General features: G+C 40.9%; 14 non-coding genes across 14 annotated transcripts; 9 read left to right on the forward strand and 5 right to left on the reverse strand.

The window, feature by feature from the left end:
- The first annotated feature begins 496 nt into the window (after positions 1–496).
- Positions 497–578, forward strand: TRNAS-GCU (transfer RNA serine (anticodon GCU)). Its single transcript has one exon. It is a non-coding gene; the product is annotated as a tRNA-Ser (tRNA).
- A 589-nt stretch (positions 579–1167) lies between these two features.
- On the forward strand, positions 1168–1239 carry TRNAT-UGU (transfer RNA threonine (anticodon UGU)). The gene has a single exon. It is a non-coding gene; the product is annotated as a tRNA-Thr (tRNA).
- A 1163-nt stretch (positions 1240–2402) lies between these two features.
- On the reverse strand, positions 2403–2497 carry TRNAI-UAU (transfer RNA isoleucine (anticodon UAU)). Its single transcript has 2 exons — positions 2460–2497; positions 2403–2438 (listed from the first exon to the last, which is right to left on the reverse strand). It is a non-coding gene; the product is annotated as a tRNA-Ile (tRNA).
- Positions 2498–3582: 1085 nt separating this feature from the next.
- Positions 3583–3654, forward strand: TRNAT-UGU (transfer RNA threonine (anticodon UGU)). Its single transcript has one exon. It is a non-coding gene; the product is annotated as a tRNA-Thr (tRNA).
- A 2361-nt stretch (positions 3655–6015) lies between these two features.
- On the forward strand, positions 6016–6087 carry TRNAT-UGU (transfer RNA threonine (anticodon UGU)). Its single transcript has one exon. It is a non-coding gene; the product is annotated as a tRNA-Thr (tRNA).
- Positions 6088–7247: 1160 nt separating this feature from the next.
- On the reverse strand, positions 7248–7342 carry TRNAI-UAU (transfer RNA isoleucine (anticodon UAU)). Its single transcript has 2 exons — positions 7305–7342; positions 7248–7283 (listed from the first exon to the last, which is right to left on the reverse strand). It is a non-coding gene; the product is annotated as a tRNA-Ile (tRNA).
- A 413-nt stretch (positions 7343–7755) lies between these two features.
- On the forward strand, positions 7756–7837 carry TRNAS-GCU (transfer RNA serine (anticodon GCU)). Its single transcript has one exon. It is a non-coding gene; the product is annotated as a tRNA-Ser (tRNA).
- A 589-nt stretch (positions 7838–8426) lies between these two features.
- On the forward strand, positions 8427–8498 carry TRNAT-UGU (transfer RNA threonine (anticodon UGU)). The gene has a single exon. It is a non-coding gene; the product is annotated as a tRNA-Thr (tRNA).
- Positions 8499–9674: 1176 nt separating this feature from the next.
- On the reverse strand, positions 9675–9769 carry TRNAI-UAU (transfer RNA isoleucine (anticodon UAU)). Its single transcript has 2 exons — positions 9732–9769; positions 9675–9710 (listed from the first exon to the last, which is right to left on the reverse strand). It is a non-coding gene; the product is annotated as a tRNA-Ile (tRNA).
- Positions 9770–13264: 3495 nt separating this feature from the next.
- On the forward strand, positions 13265–13336 carry TRNAT-UGU (transfer RNA threonine (anticodon UGU)). Its single transcript has one exon. It is a non-coding gene; the product is annotated as a tRNA-Thr (tRNA).
- Positions 13337–15689: 2353 nt separating this feature from the next.
- TRNAT-UGU (transfer RNA threonine (anticodon UGU)) lies at positions 15690–15761 on the forward strand. The gene has a single exon. It is a non-coding gene; the product is annotated as a tRNA-Thr (tRNA).
- Positions 15762–16921: 1160 nt separating this feature from the next.
- Positions 16922–17016, reverse strand: TRNAI-UAU (transfer RNA isoleucine (anticodon UAU)). Its single transcript has 2 exons — positions 16979–17016; positions 16922–16957 (listed from the first exon to the last, which is right to left on the reverse strand). It is a non-coding gene; the product is annotated as a tRNA-Ile (tRNA).
- Positions 17017–18100: 1084 nt separating this feature from the next.
- Positions 18101–18172, forward strand: TRNAT-UGU (transfer RNA threonine (anticodon UGU)). Its single transcript has one exon. It is a non-coding gene; the product is annotated as a tRNA-Thr (tRNA).
- A 1160-nt stretch (positions 18173–19332) lies between these two features.
- TRNAI-UAU (transfer RNA isoleucine (anticodon UAU)) lies at positions 19333–19427 on the reverse strand. The gene is made up of 2 exons: positions 19390–19427; positions 19333–19368 (listed from the first exon to the last, which is right to left on the reverse strand). It is a non-coding gene; the product is annotated as a tRNA-Ile (tRNA).
- Between the last annotated feature and the right edge of the window lie 209 nt (positions 19428–19636).

Below are 19636 nucleotides of genomic sequence, written 5' to 3' on the forward strand. Positions count from 1 at the left end.
AGGCTCGAACTCACAACCTCGGCATGGCTCAGTGCAAGTACTGCTGTATATATACCGCGCACTAACCAATTGCGCCACTGGAGCTCACTCTTTTCACATCTCCCCAGGTGAGCCATCTAGAGCTGACCAAGTTGATGACAGACACTGCTCCATCATTCACTGTGCAAGATCGACTCACATGCTAGCATGTTATCATGACTATTAAAAATACAGTCCAAACGGAATAGATTCTATAATTGTCCTATAACAAATGCTCTGTCTATTCAAAACCCCATAGAATTATATCTTGACAGTTCTGACAAAGTCTAGGGGAATCTTATGAATATTTGTAATTATCACATAGTAAGAATTTCCCAAAAATGAAATATAGGTCCCTGATTGGGGGAAGACGTGGAATGTGAGATCTTGCCTCAGCTGTTTTTTTCTTTTTTAGGTACAGTATATTGACACTTCAGTACCTTTTGTGAAGCAAGGTTTCAGATGGGGCTGTAGGGCAGACGAGGTGGCCGAGTGGTTAAGGCGATGGACTGCTAATCCATTGTGCTCTGCACGCGTGGGTTCGAATCCCACCTTCGTCGGAAAGCCATCAGAGTCTCTTTTGATGGCCAGCATTTCTTGCAGTATAATTACACTCTCTTTCAAGACAGAGCCAGGATCCGCTAGATGGGATCATCTGACTGTTCCATTTTAACAAATATGTCAAATAAAGTGAAGTATTTTGGGCGTAATAGAAATTAGATCTTTCATGGAGTTTCCAGAGGATTGCCTTTCACTCACTCCTGGCTTATTAACCAGTTTGGATAAATAGATTGATAAGAAAGCAGCTCTTACTCATAAAGTTTAGGCCGTCTCAAATGAATGACTGTTAACATATGTCTGCCCCACAGAGACAGATCACTTCTAATAAGTGGGTTCTCTATATGTCACTGATTGCAGACATACTAACTAGAGCTATCGGTATGGTCTTGAATGTGAAAACTCTTATTTTCTCATATGAAAATGTAGTTTTTCATACTTCCAAGAAAAGTGCCTTAAGCATGGTCTTCAATGTGTGCGCGCACGTGGACATTCATATGCAACTACGTTTCCATACAGAGTCTCAAAATCATAGATATATTCATACCTCAGTAAGAATACATGTTGCAATTTACATCCTGCGTGCAGACTGGCCTTGTAGCTCAGTGGCAGAGCACTGGTCTTGTAAACCAGGGGTCATGAGTTCAAGCCTCATCAGGGCCTTTTTACATGAGTCTTTCTGTATGTTGTTTTCAAGTCATTCTTCCCTGGAGTCACACCTTGCTTTAGGATTGCTTATTGCCAAGCTTCCCTTTCCTGCTTTCATATTATCAAGAAAATATCATGAAGATCATTGAATTATAAATTATTGCCTCACCCCTTCCGATCGCCTGACGAACGCCTGACAAACGCCATTCTCACCATGCCGGGCAAAGCCAAATAAGCCATGCATATTTACAGTTCCTTTGAAAGGCAGAGCGAGGACTAGGACCTCTGTTCCGACTGAATCTGCATCCACAGAAAGGATGTTATAAGGCCCTACAAATTTCACCAAGGAGATGTGAAATTCTTCCCCCATAAAATACTTTTTTTCCCCAGATACCCCGGCTCTTAGGCAAATAAGGTTACTCCTCAAAACCCCACCCCCACTCACCATAAATATCCTTCTCTCCTGCTGTCCATTCAAATGATACAAGGTATCTTGTACATAGAGAGAAAGGGAGAATAGGCAGACTTGTGCTTCAAAGATTTGGTGACCTTGGATGGGTGGGTTGAATGAAGAAGTGAACCTGGTTTCTGGGAAAGGAGTATCGAGATGAAGATGAGGAAAAGTGAACATGGACCACATTCATAGGTTAGAGAAATACATTTAATAGGTTGAATGGTTTTGAAAAGTGAACTTCGAGCAGTAATTGTTGTTTTTTAAATTGCAAAGAAATTAAAAATGAATGTGGGATTGGAGGCACACTCTGAGCAGAAAAGCACCATAAGCTGCTATGGTGCAACTCAAGATGGTGAATAGAACCTTTAATATGATGATGCTCTTCTTTTGCTAGTTTTTTCGAGTCACCTTTTATTGTAAGTAGCTGATACAGCATTTTTTGCAGCTCTTCAGTTTATGGTTATCATGTGAGAACACTGTTTTCATCATATTTATTATTCTACAAATGTATTTTTAAATGCACTGATGTGGTGTTTGCATGAAATGCAAGATGGCACATCATGGAATGTTTAAACTGAGCATCGCGGAGGATATGTGATATTTGGCACCCAGAGGAGTAGGACACGTAGATCCTATAAGAAGTAAAGACTCTCTAGCAAGGGCCGTCCATACTCTGAGTTTAAACTTTACTTTTTGTGAAATGGTTTATGAAAAACAACACGGCTGCTCCAGGTGAGGCTCGAACTCACAACCTCGGCATGGCTCAGTGCAAGTACAGCTGTATAAGTACCGCGCGCTAACCGATTGCGCCACTGGAGCTCTCTCTTTTCACTTCTCCCCAGGTGAGCCATCTACAGCTGACCAAGTAGATGACAGACACTGCTCCATCATTCACTGTGCAAGATCGACTCACATGCTAGCATGTTATCATGACTATTAAAAATACAGTCCAAACGGAATAGATTCTATAATTGTCCTATAACATATGCTCTGTCTATTCAAAACCCCATAGAATTATATCTTGACAGTTCTGACAAAGTCTAGGGGAATCTTATGAATATTTGTAATTAGCACATAGTAAGAATTTCCCAAAAATGAAATGTAGGTCCCTAATTGGGGGAAGACGTGGAATGTGAGATCTTGCCTCAGCTGTTTTTTTTCTTTTTTAGGTACAGTATATTGACACTTCAGTACCTTTTGTGAAGCAAGGTTTCAGATAGGGGCTGTAGGGCAGACGAGGTGGCCGAGTGGTTAAGGCGATGGACTGCTAATCCATTGGGCTCTGCACGCGTGGGTTCGAATCCCACCTTCGTCGGAAAGCCATCAGAGTCTCTTTTGATGGCCAGCATTTCTTGTAGTATAATTACACTCTCTTTCAAGACAGAGCCAGGATCCGCTAGATGGGATCATCTGACTGTTCCATTTTAACAAATATGTCAAATAAAGTGAAGTATTTTGTGCGTAATAGAAATTAGATCTTTCATGGAGTTTCCAGAGGATTGCCTTTCACTCACTCCTGGCTTATTAACCAGTTTGGATAAATAGATTGATAAGAAAGCAGCTCTTACTCCTAAAGTTTAGGCCGTCTCAAATGAATGACTGTTAACATATGTCTGCCCCACAGAGACAGATCACTTCTAATAAGTGGGTTCTCTATATGTCACTGATTGCAGACATACTAACTAGAGCTATCGGTATGGTCTTGAATGTGAAAACTCTTATTTTCTCATATGAAAATGTAGTTTTTCATACTTCCAAGAAAAGTGCCTTAAGCATGGTCTTCAATGTGTGCGCGCACGTGGACATTCATATGCAACTACGTTTCCATACAGAGTCTCAAAATCATAGATATATTCATACCTCAGTAAGAATACATGTTGCAATTTACATCCTGCGTGCAGACTGGCCTTGTAGCTCAGTGGCAGAGCACTGGTCTTGTAAACCAGGGGTCATGAGTTCAAGCCTCATCAGGGCCTTTTTACATGAGTCTTTCTGTATGTTGTTTTCAAGTCATTCTTCCCTGGAGTCACACCTTGCTTTAGGATTGCTTATTGCCAAGCTTCCCTTTCCTGCTTTCATATTATCAAGAAAATATCATGAAGATCATTGAATTATAAATTATTGCCTCACCCCTTCCGATCGTCTGACGATCGTCTGACGAACGCCTGACGAACGCCTGACAAACGCCATTCTCACCCTGCCGGGCAAAGCCAAATAAGCCATGCATATTTACAGTTCCTTTGAAAGGCAGAGCGAGGACTAGGACCTCTGTCCTGACTGAATCTGCATCCACAGAAAGGATGTTATAAGGCCCTACAAATTTCACCAAGGAGATGTGAAATTCTTCCCCCATAAAATACTTTTTTTCCCAGATACCCCGGCTCTTAGGCAAATGAGGTTACTCCTCAAAACCCCACCCCCACTCACCATAAATATCCTTCTCTCCTGCTGTCCATTCAAATGATACAAGGTATCTTGTACATAGAGAGAAAGGGAGAATAGGCAGACTTGCTTCAAAGATTTGGTGACCTTGGATGGGTGGGTTGAATGAAGAAGTGAACCTGGTTTCTGGGAAAGGAGTATCGAGATGAAGATGAGGAAAAGTGAACATGGACCACATTCATAGGTTAGAGAAATACATTTAATAGGTTGAATGGTTTTGAAAAGTGAACTTCGAGCAGTAATTGTTGTTTTTTAAATTGCAAAGAAATTAAAAATGAATGTGGGATTGGAGGCACACTCTGAGCAGAAAAGCACCATAAGCTGCTATGGTGCAACTCAAGATGGTGAATAGAACCTTTAATATGATGATGCTCTTCTTTTGCTAGTTTTTTCGAGTCACCTTTTATTGTAAGTAGCTGATACAGCATTTTTTGCAGCTCTTCAGTTTATGGTTATCATGTGAGAACACTGTTTTCATCATATTTATTATTCTACAAATGTATTTTTAAATGCACTGATGTGGTGTTTGCATGAAATGCAAGATGGCACATCATGGAATGTTTAAACTGAGCATCGCGTAGGATATGTGATATTTGGCACCCAGAGGAGTAGGACACGTAGATCCTATAAGAAGTAAAGACTCTCTAGCAAGGGCCGTCCATAATCTGAGTTTAAACTTTACTTTTTGTGAAATGGTTTATGAAAAACAACACAACTGCTGCAGGTGAGGCTCGAACTCACAACCTCGGCATAGCTCAGTGCAAGTACTGCTGTATAAGTACCGCGCGCTAACCGATTGCGCCACTGGAGCTCTCTCTTTTCACATCTCCCCAGGTGAGCCATCTACAGCTGACCAAGTAGATGACAGACACTGCTCCATCATTCACTGTGCAAGATCGACTCACATGCTAGCATGTTATCATGACTATTAAAAATACAGTCCAAACGGAATAGATTCTATAATTGTCCTATAACATATGCTCTGTCTATTCAAAACCCCATAGAATTATATCTTGACAGTTCTGACAAAGTCTAGGGGAATCTTATGAATATTTGTAATTAGCACATAGTAAGAATTTCCCAAAAATGAAATGTAGGTCCCTAATTGGGGGAAGACGTGGAATGTGAGATCTTGCCTCAGCTGTTTTTTTTCTTTTTTAGGTACAGTATATTGACACTTCAGTACCTTTTGTGAAGCAAGGTTTCAGATGGGGCTGTAGGGCAGACGAGGTGGCTGAGTGGTTAAGGCGATGGACTGCTAATCCATTGTGCTCTGCACGCGTGGGTTCGAATCCCACCTTCGTCGGAAAGCCATCAGAGTCTCTTTTGAAGGCCAGCATTTCTTGAAGTATAATTACACTCTCTTTCAAGACAGAGCCAGGATCCGCTAGATGGGATCATCTGACTGTTCCATTTTAACAAATATGTCAAATAAAGTGAAGTATTTTGTGCGTAATAGAAATTAGATCTTTCATGGAGTTTCCAGAGGATTGCCTTTCACTCACTCCTGGCTTATTAACCAGTTTGGATAAATAGATTGATAAGAAAGCAGCTCTTACTCCTAAAGTTTAGGCCGTCTCAAATGAATGACTGTTAACATATGTCTGCCCCACAGAGACAGATCACTTCTAATAAGTGGGTTCTCTATATGTCACTGATTGCAGACATACTAACTAGAGCTATCGGTATGGTCTTGAATGTGAAAACTCTTATTTTCTCATATGAAAATGTAGTTTTTCATACTTCCAAGAAAAGTGCCTTAAGCATGGTCTTCAATGTGTGTGCGCACGTGGACATTCATATGCAACTACGTTTCCATACAGAGTCTCAAAATCATAGATATATTCATACCTCAGTAAGAATACATGTTGCAATTTACATCCTGCGTGCAGACTGGCCTTGTAGCTCAGTGGCAGAGCACTGGTCTTGTAAACCAGGGGTCATGAGTTCAAGCCTCATCAGGGCCTTTTTACATGAGTCTTTCTGTATGTTGTTTTCAAGTCATTCTTCCCTGGAGTCACACCTTGCTTTAGGATTGCTTATTGCCAAGCTTCCCTTTCCTGCTTTCATATTATCAAGAAAATATCATGAAGATCATTGAATTATAAATTATTGCCTCACCCCTTCCGATCGCCTGACGAACGCCTGACAAACGCCATTCTCACCCTGCCGGGCAAAGCCAAATAAGCCATGCATATTTACAGTTCCTTTGAAAGGCAGAGCGAGGACTAGGACCTCTGTCCTGACTGAATCTGCATCCACAGAAAGGATGTTATAAGGCCCTACAAATTTCACCAAGGAGATGTGAAATTCTTCCCCCATAAAATACTTTTTTTCCCAGATACCCCGGCTCTTAGGCAAATGAGGTTACTCCTCAAAACCCCACCCCCACTCACCATAAATATCCTTCTCTCCTGCTGTCCATTCAAATGATACAAGGTATCTTGTACATAGAGAGAAAGGGAGAATAGGCAGACTTGCTTCAAAGATTTGGTGACCTTGGATGGGTGGGTTGAATGAAGAAGTGAACCTGGTTTCTGGGAAAGGAGTATCGAGATGAAGATGAGGAAAAGTGAACATGGACCACATTCATAGGTTAGAGAAATACATTTAATAGGTTGAATGGTTTTGAAAAGTGAACTTCGAGCAGTAATTGTTGTTTTTTAAATTGCAAAGAAATTAAAAATGAATGTGGGATTGGAGGCACACTCTGAGCAGAAAAGCACCATAAGCTGCTATGGTGCAACTCAAGATGGTGAATAGAACCTTTAATATGATGATGCTCTTCTTTTGCTAGTTTTTTCGAGTCACCTTTTATTGTAAGTAGCTGATACAGCATTTTTTGCAGCTCTTCAGTTTATGGTTATCATGTGAGAACACTGTTTTCATCATATTTATTATTGTACAAATGTATTTTTAAATGCACTGATGTGGTGTTTGCATGAAATGCAAGATGGCACATCATGGAATGTTTAAACTGAGCATCGCGTAGGATATGTGATATTTGGCACCCAGAGGAGTAGGACACGTAGATCCTATAAGAAGTAAAGACTCTCTAGCAAGGGCCGTCCATACTCTGAGTTTAAACTTTACTTTTTGTGAAATGGTTTATGAAAAACAACACGGCAGCTCCAGGTGAGGCTCGAACTCACAACCTCGGCATGGCTCAGTGCAAGTACTGCTGTATAGGTACCGCGCGCTAACCGATTGCGCCACTGGAGCTCTCTCTTTTCACATCTCCCCAGGTGAGCCATCTACAGCTGACCAAGTAGATGACAGACACTGCTCCATCATTCACTGTGCAAGATAGACTCACATGCTAGCATGTTATCATGACTATTAAAAATACAGTCCAAACGGAATAGATTCTATAATTGTCCTATAACATATGCTCTGTCTATTCAAAACCCCATAGAATTATATCTTGACAGTTCTGACAAAGTCTAGGGGAATCTTATGAATATTTGTAATTAGCACATAGTAAGAATTTCCCAAAAATGAAATGTAGGTCCCTAATTGGAGGAAGACGTGGAATGTGAGATCTTGCCTCAGCTGTTTTTTTTCTTTTTTAGGTACAGTATATTGACACTTCAGTACCTTTTGTGAAGCAAGGTTTCAGATGGGGCTGTAGGGCAGACGAGGTGGCCGAGTGGTTAAGGCGATGGACTGCTAATCCATTGTGCTCTGCACGCGTGGGTTCGAATCCCACCTTCGTCGGAAAGCCATCAGAGTCTCTTTTGATGGCCAGCATTTCTTGTAGTATAATTACACTCTCTTTCAAGACAGAGCCAGGATCCGCTAGATGGGATCATCTGACTGTTCCATTTTAACAAATATGTCAAATAAAGTGAAGTATTTTGTGCGTAATAGAAATTAGATCTTTCATGGAGTTTCCAGAGGATTGCCTTTCACTCACTCCTGGCTTATTAACCAGTTTGGATAAATAGATTGATAAGAAAGCAGCTCTTACTCCTAAAGTTTAGGCCGTCTCAAATGAATGACTGTTAACATATGTCTGCCCCACAGAGACAGATCACTTCTAATCAGTGGGTTCTCTATATGTCACTGATTGCAGACATACTAACTAGAGCTATCGGTATGGTCTTGAATGTGAAAACTCTTATTTTCTCATATGAAAATGTAGTTTTTCATACTTCCAAGAAAAGTGCCTTAAGCATGGTCTTCAATGTGTGCGCGCACATGGACATTCATATGCAACTACGTTTCCATACAGAGTCTCAAAATCATAGATATATTCATACCTCAGTAAGAATACATGTTGCAATTTACATCCTGCGTGCAGACTGGCCTTGTAGCTCAGTGGCAGAGCACTGGTCTTGTAAACCAGGGGTCATGAGTTCAAGCCTCATCAGGGCCTTTTTACATGAGTCTTTCTGTATGTTGTTTTCAAGTCATTCTTCCCTGGAGTCACACCTTGCTTTAGGATTGCTTATTGCCAAGCTTCCCTTTCCTGCTTTCATATTATCAAGAAAATATCATGAAGATCATTGAATTATAAATTATTGCCTCACCCCTTCCGATCGCCTGACGAACGCCTGACAAACGCCATTCTCACCCTGCCGGGCAAGCCCTGCCGGACAAAGCCAAATAAGCCATGCATATTTACAGTTCCTTTGAAAGGCAGAGCGAGGACTAGGACCTCTGTTCCGACTGAATCTGCATCCACAGAAAGGATGTTATAAGGCCCTACAAATTTCACCAAGGAGATGTGAAATTCTTCCCCCATAAAATACTTTTTTTCCCAGATACCCCGGCTCTTAGGCAAATGAGGTTACTCCTCAAAACCCCTCCCCCACTCACCATAAATATCCTTCTCTCCTGCTGTCCATTCAAATGATACAAGGTATCTTGTACATAGAGAGAAAGGGAGAATAGGCAGACTTGTGCTTCAAAGATTTGGTGACCTTGGATGGGTGGGTTGAATGAAGAAGTGAACCTGGTTTCTGGGAAAGGAGTATCGAGATGAAGATGAGGAAAAGTGAACATGGACCACATTCATAGGTTAGAGAAATACATTTAATAAGTTGAATGGTTTTGAAAAGTGAACTTCGAGCAGTAATTGTTGTTTTTTAAATTGCAAATAAATTAAAAATGAATGTGGGATTGGAGGCACACTCTGAGCAGAAAAGCACCATAAGCTGCTATGGTGCAACTCAAGATGGTGAATAGAACCTTTAATATGATGATGCTCTTCTTTTGCTAGTTTTTTCGAGTCACCTTTTATTGTAAGTAGCTGATACAGCATTTTTTGCAGCTCTTCAGTTTATGGTTATCATGTGAGAACACTGTTTTCATCATATTTATTATTCTACAAATGTATTTTTAAATGCACTGATGTGGTGTTTGCATGAAATGCAAGATGGCACATCATGGAATGTTTAAACTGAGCATCGCGTAGGATATGTGATATTTGGCACCCAGAGGAGTAGGACACGTAGATCCTATAAGAAGTAAAGACTCTCTAGCAAGGGCCGTCCATACTCTGAGTTTAAACTTTACTTTTTGTGAAATGGTTTATGAAAAACAACACGGCTGCTCCAGGTGAGGCTCGAACTCACAACCTCGGCATGGCTCAGTGCAAGTACTGCTGTATAAGTACAGCGCGCTAACCGATTGCGCCACTGGAGCTCTCTCTTTTCACGTCTCCCCAGGTGAGCCATCTACAGCTGACCAAGTAGATGACAGACACTGCTCCATCATTCACTGTGCAAGATCGACTCACATGCTAGCATGTTATCATGACTATTAAAAATACAGTCCAAACGGAATAGATTCTATAATTGTCCTATAACATATGCTCTGTCTATTCAAAACCCCATAGAATTATATCTTGACAGTTCTGACAAAGTCTAGGGGAATCTTATGAATATTTGTAATTAGCACATAGTAAGAATTTCCCAAAAATGAAATGTAGGTCCCTGATTGGGGGAAGACGTGGAATGTGAGATCTTGCCTCAGCTGTTTTTTTTCTTTTTTAGGTACAGTATATTGACACTTCAGTACCTTTTGTGAAGCAAGGTTTCAGATGGGGCTGTAGGGCAGACGAGGTGGCCGAGTGGTTAAGGCGATGGACTGCTAATCCATTGTGCTCTGCAAGTGTGGGTTCGAATCCCACCTTCGTCGGAAAGCCATCAGAGTCTCTTTTGATGGCCAGCATTTCTTGTAGTATAATTACACTCTCTTTCAAGACAGAGCCAGGATCCGCTAGATGGGATCATCTGACTGTTCCATTTTAACAAATATGTCAAATAAAGTGAAGTATTTTGTGCGTAATAGAAATTAGATCTTTCATTGAGTTTCCAGAGGATTGCCTTTCACTCACTCCTGGCTTATTAACCAGTTTGGATAAATAGATTGATAAGAAAGCAGCTCTTACTCCTAAAGTTTAGGCCGTCTCAAATGAATGACTGTTAACATATGTCTGCCCCACAGAGACAGATCACTTCTAATAAGTGGGTTCTCTATATGTCACTGATTGCAGACATACTAACTAGAGCTATCGGTATGGTCTTGAATGTGAAAACTCTTATTTTCTCATATGAAAATGTAGTTTTTCATACTTCCAAGAAAAGTGCCTTAAGCTTGGTCTTCAATGTGTGCGCGCACGTGGACATTCATATGCAACTACGTTTCCATACAGAGTCTCAAAATCATAGATATATTCATACCTCAGTAAGAATACATGTTGCAATTTACATCCTGCGTGCAGACTGGCCTTGTAGCTCAGTTGCAGAGCACTGGTCTTGTAAACCAGGGGTCATGAGTTCAAGCCTCATCAGGGCCTTTTTACATGAGTCTTTCTGTATGTTGTTTTCAAGTCATTCTTCCCTGGAGTCACACCTTGCTTTAGGATTGCTTATTGCCAAGCTTCCCTTTCCTGCTTTCATATTATCAAGAAAATATCATGAAGATCATTGAATTATAAATTATTGCCTCACCCCTTCCGATCGCCTGACGAACGCCTGACAAACGCCATTCTCACCCTGCCGGGCAAAGCCAAATAAGCCATGCATATTTACAGTTCCTTTGAAAGGCAGAGCGAGGACTAGGACCTCTGTTCCGACTGAATCTGCATCCACAGAAAGGATGTTATAAGGCCCTACAAATTTCACCAAGGAGATGTGAAATTCTTCCCCCATAAAATACTTTTTTTCCCAGATACCCCGGCTCTTAGGCAAATGAGGTTACTCCTCAAAACCCCACCCCCACTCACCATAAATATCCTTCTCTCCTGCTGTCCATTCAAATGATACAAGGTATCTTGTACATAGAGAGAAAGGGAGAATAGGCAGACTTGCTTCAAAGATTTGGTGACCTTGGATGGGTGGGTTGAATGAAGAAGTGAACCTGGTTTCTGGGAAAGGAGTATCGAGATGAAGATGAGGAAAAGTGAACATGGACCACATTCATAGGTTAGAGAAATACATTTAATAGGTTGAATGGTTTTGAAAAGTGAACTTCGAGCAGTAATTGTTGTTTTTTAAATTGCAAAGAAATTAAAAATGAATGTGGGATTGGAGGCACACTCTGAGCAGAAAAGCACCATAAGCTGCTATGGTGCAACTCAAGATGGTGAATAGAACCTTTAATATGATGATGCTCTTCTTTTGCTAGTTTTTTCGAGTCACCTTTTATTGTAAGTAGCTGATACAGCATTTTTTGCAGCTCTTCAGTTTATGGTTATCATGTGAGAACACTGTTTTCATCATATTTATTATTCTACAAATGTATTTTTAAATGCACTGATGTGGTGTTTGCATGAAATGCAAGATGGCACATCATGGAATGTTTAAACTGAGCATCGCGTAGGATATGTGATATTTGGCACCCAGAGGAGTAGGACACGTAGATCCTATAAGAAGTAAAGACTCTCTAGCAAGGGCCGTCCATACTCTGAGTTTAAACTTTACTTTTTTTGAAATGGTTTATGAAAAACAACACGGCTGCTCCAGGTGAGGCTCGAACTCACAACCTCGGCATGGCTCAGTGCAAGTACTGCTGTATAAGTACCGCGTGCTAACCGATTGCGCCACTGGAGCTCTCTCTTTTCACATCTCCCCAGGTGAGCCATCTACAGCTGGCCAAGTAGATGACAGACACTGCTCCATCATTCACTGTGCAAGATCGACTCACATGCTAGCATGTTATCATGACTATTAAAAATACAGTCCAAACGGAATAGATTCTATAATTGTCCTATAACATATGCTCTGTCTATTCAAAACCCCATAGAATTATATCTTGACAGTTCTGACAAAGTCTAGGGGAATCTTATGAATATTTGTAATTAGCACATAGTAAGAATTTCCCAAAAATGAAATGTAGGTCCCTAATTGGGGGAAGACGTGGAATGTGAGATCTTGCCTCAGCTGTTTTTTTTCTTTTTTAGGTACAGTATATTGACACTTCAGTACCTTTTGTGAAGCAAGGTTTCAGATGGGGCTGTAGGGCAGACGAGGTGGCCGAGTGGTTAAGGCGATGGACTGCTAATCCATTGTGCTCTGCACGCGTTGGTTCGAATCCCACCTTCGTCGGAAAGCCATCAGAGTCTCTTTTGATGGCCAGCATTTCTTGTAGTATAATTACACTCTCTTTCAAGACAGAGCCAGGATCCGCTAGATGGGATCATCTGACTGTTCCATTTTAACAAATATGTCAAATAAAGTGAAGTATTTTGTGCGTAATAGAAATTAGATCTTTCATGGAGTTTCCAGAGGATTGCCTTTCACTCACTCCTGGCTTATTAACCAGTTTGGATAAATAGATTGATAAGAAAGCAGCTCTTACCCCTAAAGTTTAGGCCGTCTCAAATGAATGACTGTTAACATATGTCTGCCCCACAGAGACAGATCACTTCTAATAAGTGGGTTCTCTATATGTCACTGATTGCAGACATACTAACTAGAGCTATCGGTATGGTCTTGAATGTGAAAACTCTTATTTTCTCATATGAAAATGTAGTTTTTCATACTTCCAAGAAAAGTGCCTTAAGCATGGTCTTCAATGTGTGCGCGCACGTGGACATTCATATGCAACTACGTTTCCATACAGAGTCTCAAAATCATAGATATATTCATACCTCAGTAAGAATACATGTTGCAATTTACATCCTGCGTGCAGACTGGCCTTGTAGCTCAGTGGCAGAGCACTGGTCTTGTAAACCAGGGGTCATGAGTTCAAGCCTCATCAGGGCCTTTTTACATGAGTCTTTCTGTATGTTGTTTTCAAGTCATTCTTCCCTGGAGTCACACCTTGCTTTAGGATTGCTTATTGCCAAGCTTCCCTTTCCTGCTTTCATATTATCAAGAAAATATCATGAAGATCATTGAATTATAAATTATTGCCTCACCCCTTCCGATCGCCTGACGAACGCCTGACAAACGCCATTCTCACCCTGGCGGGCAAGCCCTGCCGGGCAAAGCCAAATAAGCCATGCATATTTACAGTTCCTTTGAAAGGCAGAGCGAGGACTAGGACCTCTGTTCCGACTGAATCTGCATCCACAGAAAGGATGTTATAAGGCCCTACAAATTTCACCAAGGAGATGTGAAAGTCTTCCCCCATAAAATACTTTTTTTCCCAGATACCCCGGCTCTTAGGCAAATGAGGTTACTCCTCAAAACCCCACCCCCACTCACCATAAATATCCTTCTCTCCTGCTGTCCATTCAAATGATACAAGGTATCTTGTACATAGAGAGAAAGGGAGAATAGGCAGACTTGCTTCAAAGATTTGGTGACTTTGGATGGGTGGGTTGAATGAAGAAGTGAACCTGGTTTCTGGAAAAGGAGTATCGAGATGAAGATGAGGAAAAGTGAACATGGACCACATTCATAGGTTAGAGAAATAGATTTAATAGGTTGAATGGTTTTGAAAAGTGAACTTCGAGCAGTAATTGTTGGTTTTTAAACTGCACAGAAATTAAAAATGAATGTGGGATTGGAGGCACACTCTGAACAGAAAAGCACCATAAGCTGCTATGGTGCAACTCAAGATGGTGAATAGAACCTTTAATATGATGATGCTCTTCTTTTGCTAGTTTTTTCGAGTCACCTTTTATTGTAAGTAGCTGATACAGCATTTTTTGCAGCTCTTCAGTTTATGGTTATCATGTGAGAACACAGTTTTCATCATATTTATTATTCTACAAATGTATTTTTAAATGCACTGATGTGGTGTTTGCATGAAATGCAAGATGGCACATCATGGAATGTTTAAACTGAGCATCGCGTAGGATATGTGATATTTGGCACCCAGAGGAGTAGGACACGTAGATCCTATAAGAAGTAAAGACTCTCTAGCAAGGGCCGTCCATACTCTGAGTTTAAACTTTACTTTTTTTGAAATGGTTTATGAAAAACAACACGGCTGCTCCAGGTGAGGCTCGAACTCACAACCTCGGCATGGCTCAGTGCAAGTACTGCTGTATAAGTACCGCGTGCTAACCGATTGCGCCACTGGAGCTCTCTCTTTTCACATCTCCCCAGGTGAGCCATCTACAGCTGGCCAAGTAGATGACAGACACTGCTCCATCATTCACTGTGCAAGATCGACTCACATGCTAGCATGTTATCATGACTATTAAAAATACAGTCCAAACGGAATAGATTCTATAATTGTCCTATAACATATGCTCTGTCTATTCAAAACCCCATAGAATTATATCTTGACAGTTCTGACAAAGTCTAGGGGAATCTTATGAATATTTGTAATTAGCACATAGTAAGAATTTCCCAAAAATGAAATGTAGGTCCCTAATTGGGGGAAGACGTGGAATGTGAGATCTTGCCTCAGCTGTTTTTTTTCTTTTTTAGGTACAGTATATTGACACTTCAGTACCTTTTGTGAAGCAAGGTTTCAGATGGGGCTGTAGGGCAGACGAGGTGGCCGAGTGGTTAAGGCGATGGACTGCTAATCCATTGTGCTCTGCACGCGTTGGTTCGAATCCCACCTTCGTCGGAAAGCCATCAGAGTCTCTTTTGATGGCCAGCATTTCTTGTAGTATAATTACACTCTCTTTCAAGACAGAGCCAGGATCCGCTAGATGGGATCATCTGACTGTTCCATTTTAACAAATATGTCAAATAAAGTGAAGTATTTTGTGCGTAATAGAAATTAGATCTTTCATGGAGTTTCCAGAGGATTGCCTTTCACTCACTCCTGGCTTATTAACCAGTTTGGATAAATAGATTGATAAGAAAGCAGCTCTTACCCCTAAAGTTTAGGCCGTCTCAAATGAATGACTGTTAACATATGTCTGCCCCACAGAGACAGATCACTTCTAATAAGTGGGTTCTCTATATGTCACTGATTGCAGACATACTAACTAGAGCTATCGGTATGGTCTTGAATGTGAAAACTCTTATTTTCTCATATGAAAATGTAGTTTTTCATACTTCCAAGAAAAGTGCCTTAAGCATGGTCTTCAATGTGTGCGCGCACGTGGACATTCATATGCAACTACGTTTCCATACAGAGTCTCAAAATCATAGATATATTCATACCTCAGTAAGAATACATGTTGCAATTTACATCCTGCGTGCAGACTGGCCTTGTAGCTCAGTGGCAGAGCACTGGTCTTGTAAACCAGGGGTCATGAGTTCAAGCCTCATCAGGGCCTTTTTACATGAGTCTTTCTGTATGTTGTTTTCAAGTCATTCTTCCCTGGAGTCACACCTTGCTTTAGGATTGCTTATTGCCAAGCTTCCCTTTCCTGCTTTCATATTATCAAGAAAATATCATGAAGATCATTGAATTATAAATTATTGCCTCACCCCTTCCGATCGCCTGACGAACGCCTGACAAACGCCATTCTCACCCTGCCGGGCAAAGCCAAATAAGCCATGCATATTTACAGTTCCTTTGAAAGGCAGAGCGAGGACTAGGACCTCTGTTCCGACTGAATCTGCATCCACAGAAAGGATGTTATAAGGCCCTACAAATTTCACCAAGGAGATGTGAAATTCTTCCCCCATAAAATACTTTTTTTCCCAGATACCCCGGCTCTTAGGCAAATGAGGTTACTCCTCAAAACCCCACCCCCACTCACCATAAATATCCTTCTCTCCTGCTGTCCATTCAAATGATACAAGGTATCTTGTACATAGAGAGAAAGGGAGAATAGGCAGACTTGCTTCAAAGATTTGGTGACCTTGGATGGGTGGGTTGAATGAAGAAGTGAACCTGGTTTCTGGGAAAGGAGTATCGAGATGAAGATGAGGAAAAGTGAACATGGACCACATTCATAGGTTAGAGAAATACATTTAATAGGTTGAATGGTTTTGAAAAGTGAACTTCGAGCAGTAATTGTTGTTTTTTAAATTGCAAAGAAATTAAAAATGAATGTGGGATTGGAGGCACACTCTGAGCAGAAAAGCACCATAAGCTGCTATGGTGCAACTCAAGATGGTGAATAGAACCTTTAATATGATGATGCTCTTCTTTTGCTAGTTTTTTCGAGTCACCTTTTATTGTAAGTAGCTGATACAGCATTTTTTGCAGCTCTTCAGTTTATGGTTATCATGTGAGAACACTGTTTTCATCATATTTATTATTCTACAAATGTATTTTTAAATGCACTGATGTGGTGTTTGCATGAAATGCAAGATGGCACATCATGGAATGTTTAAACTGAGCATCGCGTAGGATATGTGATATTTGGCACCCAGAGGAGTAGGACACGTAGATCCTATAAGAAGTAAAGACTCTCTAGCAAGGGCCGTCCATACTCTGAGTTTAAACTTTACTTTTTGTGAAATGGTTTATGAAAAACAACACTGCTGCTCCAGGTGAGGCTCGAACTCACAACCTCGGCATGGCTCAGTGCAAGTACTGCTGTATAAGTACCGCGCGCTAACCGATTGCGCCACTGGAGCTCTCTCTTTTCACATCTCCCCAGGTGAGCCATCTACAGCTGACCAAGTAGATGACAGACACTGCTCCATCATTCACTGTGCAAGATCGACTCACATGCTAGCATGTTATCATGACTATTAAAAATACAGTCCAAACGGAATAGATTCTATAATTGTCCTATAACATATGCTCTGTCTATTCAAAACCCCATAGAATTATATCTTGACAGTTCTGACAACGTCTAGGGGAATCTTATGAATATTTGTAATTAGCACATAGTAAGAATTTCCCAAAAATGAAATGTAGGTCCCTAATTGGGGGAAGACGTGGAATGTGAGATCTTGCCTCAGCTGTTTTTTTTCTTTTTTAGGTACAGTATATTGACACTTCAGTACCTTTTGTGAAGCAAGGTTTCAGATGGGGCTGTAGGGCAGACAAGGTGGCCGAGTGGTTAAGGCGATGGATTGCTAATCCATTGTGCTCTGCACGCGTGGGTTTGAATCCCACCTTCGTCGGAAAGCCATCAGAGTCTCTTTTGATGGCCAGCATTTCTTGTAGTATAATTACACTCTCTTTCAAGACAGAGCCAGGATCCGCTAGATGGGATCATCTGACTGTTCCATTTTAACAAATATGTCAAATAAAGTGAAGTATTTTGTGCGTAATAGAAATTAGATCTTTCATGGAGTTTCCAGAGGATTGCCTTTCACTCACTCCTGGCTTATTAACCAGTTTGGATAAATAGATTGATAAGAAAGCAGCTCTTACTCCTAAAGTTTAGGCCGTCTCAAATGAATGACTGTTAACATATGTCTGCCCCACAGAGACAGATCACTTCTAATAAGTGGGTTCTCTATATGTCACTGATTGCAGACATACTAACTAGAGCTATCAGTATGGTCTTGAATGTGAAAACTCTTATTTTCTCATATGAAAATGTAGTTTTTCATACTTCCAAGAAAAGTGCCTTAAGCATGGTCTTCAATGTGTGCGCGCACGTGGACATTCATATGCAACTACGTTTCCATACAGAGTCTCAAAATCATAGATATATTTATACCTCAGTAAGAATACATGTTGCAATTTACATCCTGCGTGCAGACTGGCCTTGTAGCTCAGTGGCAGAGCACTGGTCTTGTAAACCAGGGGTCATGAGTTCAATCCTCATCAGGGCCTTTTTACATGAGTCTTTCTGTATGTTGTTTTCAAGTCATTCTTCCCTGGAGTCACACCTTGCTTTAGGATTGCTTATTGCCAAGCTTCCCTTTCCTGCTTTCATATTATCAAGAACATATCATGAAGATCATTGAATTATAAATTATTGCCTCACCCCTTCCGATCGCCTGACGAACGCCTGACAAACGCCATTCTCACCCTGCCGGGCAAAGCCAAATAAGCCATGCATATTTACAGTTCCTTTGAAAGGCAGAGCGAGGACTAGGACCTCTGTTCCGACTGAATCTGCATCCACAGAAAGGATGTTATAAGGCCCTACAAATTTCACCAAGGAGATGTGAAATTCTTCCCCCATAAAATACTTTTTTTCCCAGATACCCCGGCTCTTAGGCAAATGAGGTTACTCCTCAAAACCCCACCCCCACTCACCATAAATATCCTTCTCTCCTGCTGTCCATTCAAATGATACAAGGTATCTTGTACATAGAGAGAAAGGGAGAATAGGCAGACTTGCTTCAAAGATTTGGTGACCTTGGATGGGTGGGTTGAATGAAGAAGTGAACCTGGTTTCTGGGAAAGGAGTATCGAGATGAAGATGAGGAAAAGTGAACATGGACCACATTCATAGGTTACAGAAATACATTTAATAGGTTGAATGGTTTTGAAAAGTGAACTTCGAGCAGTAATTGTTGTTTTTTAAATTGCAAATAAATTAAAAATGAATGTGGGATTGGAGGCACACTCTGAGCAGAAAAGCACCATAAGCTGCTATGGTGCAACTCAAGATGGTGAATAGAACCTTTAATATGATGATGCTCTTCTTTTGCTAGTTTTTTCGAGTCACCTTTTATTGTAAGTAGCTGATACAGCATTTTTTGCAGCTCTTCAGTTTATGGTTATCATGTGAGAACACTGTTTTCATCATATTTATTATTCTACAAATGTATTTTTAAATGCACTGATGTGGTGTTTGCATGAAATGCAAGATGGCACATCATGGAATGTTTAAACTGAGCATCGCGTAGGATATGTGATATTTGGCACCCAGAGGAGTAGGACACGTAGATCCTATAAGAAGTAAAGACTCTCTAGCAAGGGCCGTCCATACTCTGAGTTTAAACTTTACTTTTTGTGAAATGGTTTATGAAAAACAACACGGCTGCTCCAGGTGAGGCTCGAACTCACAACCTCGGCATGGCTCAGTGCAAATAATGCTGTATAAGTACCGCGCACTAACCGATTGCGCCACTGGAGCTCTCTCTTTTCACATCTCCCCAGGTGAGCCATCTACAGCTGACCAAGTAGATGACAGACACTGCTCCATCATTCACTGTGCAAGATCGACTCACATGCTAGCATGTTATCATGACTATTAAAAATACAGTCCAAACGGAATAGATTCTATAATTGTCCTATAACATATGCTCTGTCTATTCAAAACCCCATAGAATTATATCTTGACAG

The sequence above is a fragment of the Triturus cristatus genome, chromosome 12 (assembly GCF_964204655.1).
Source record: "Triturus cristatus chromosome 12, aTriCri1.1, whole genome shotgun sequence".
Classification (NCBI taxonomy): Eukaryota; Metazoa; Chordata; class Amphibia; order Caudata; family Salamandridae; genus Triturus; species Triturus cristatus.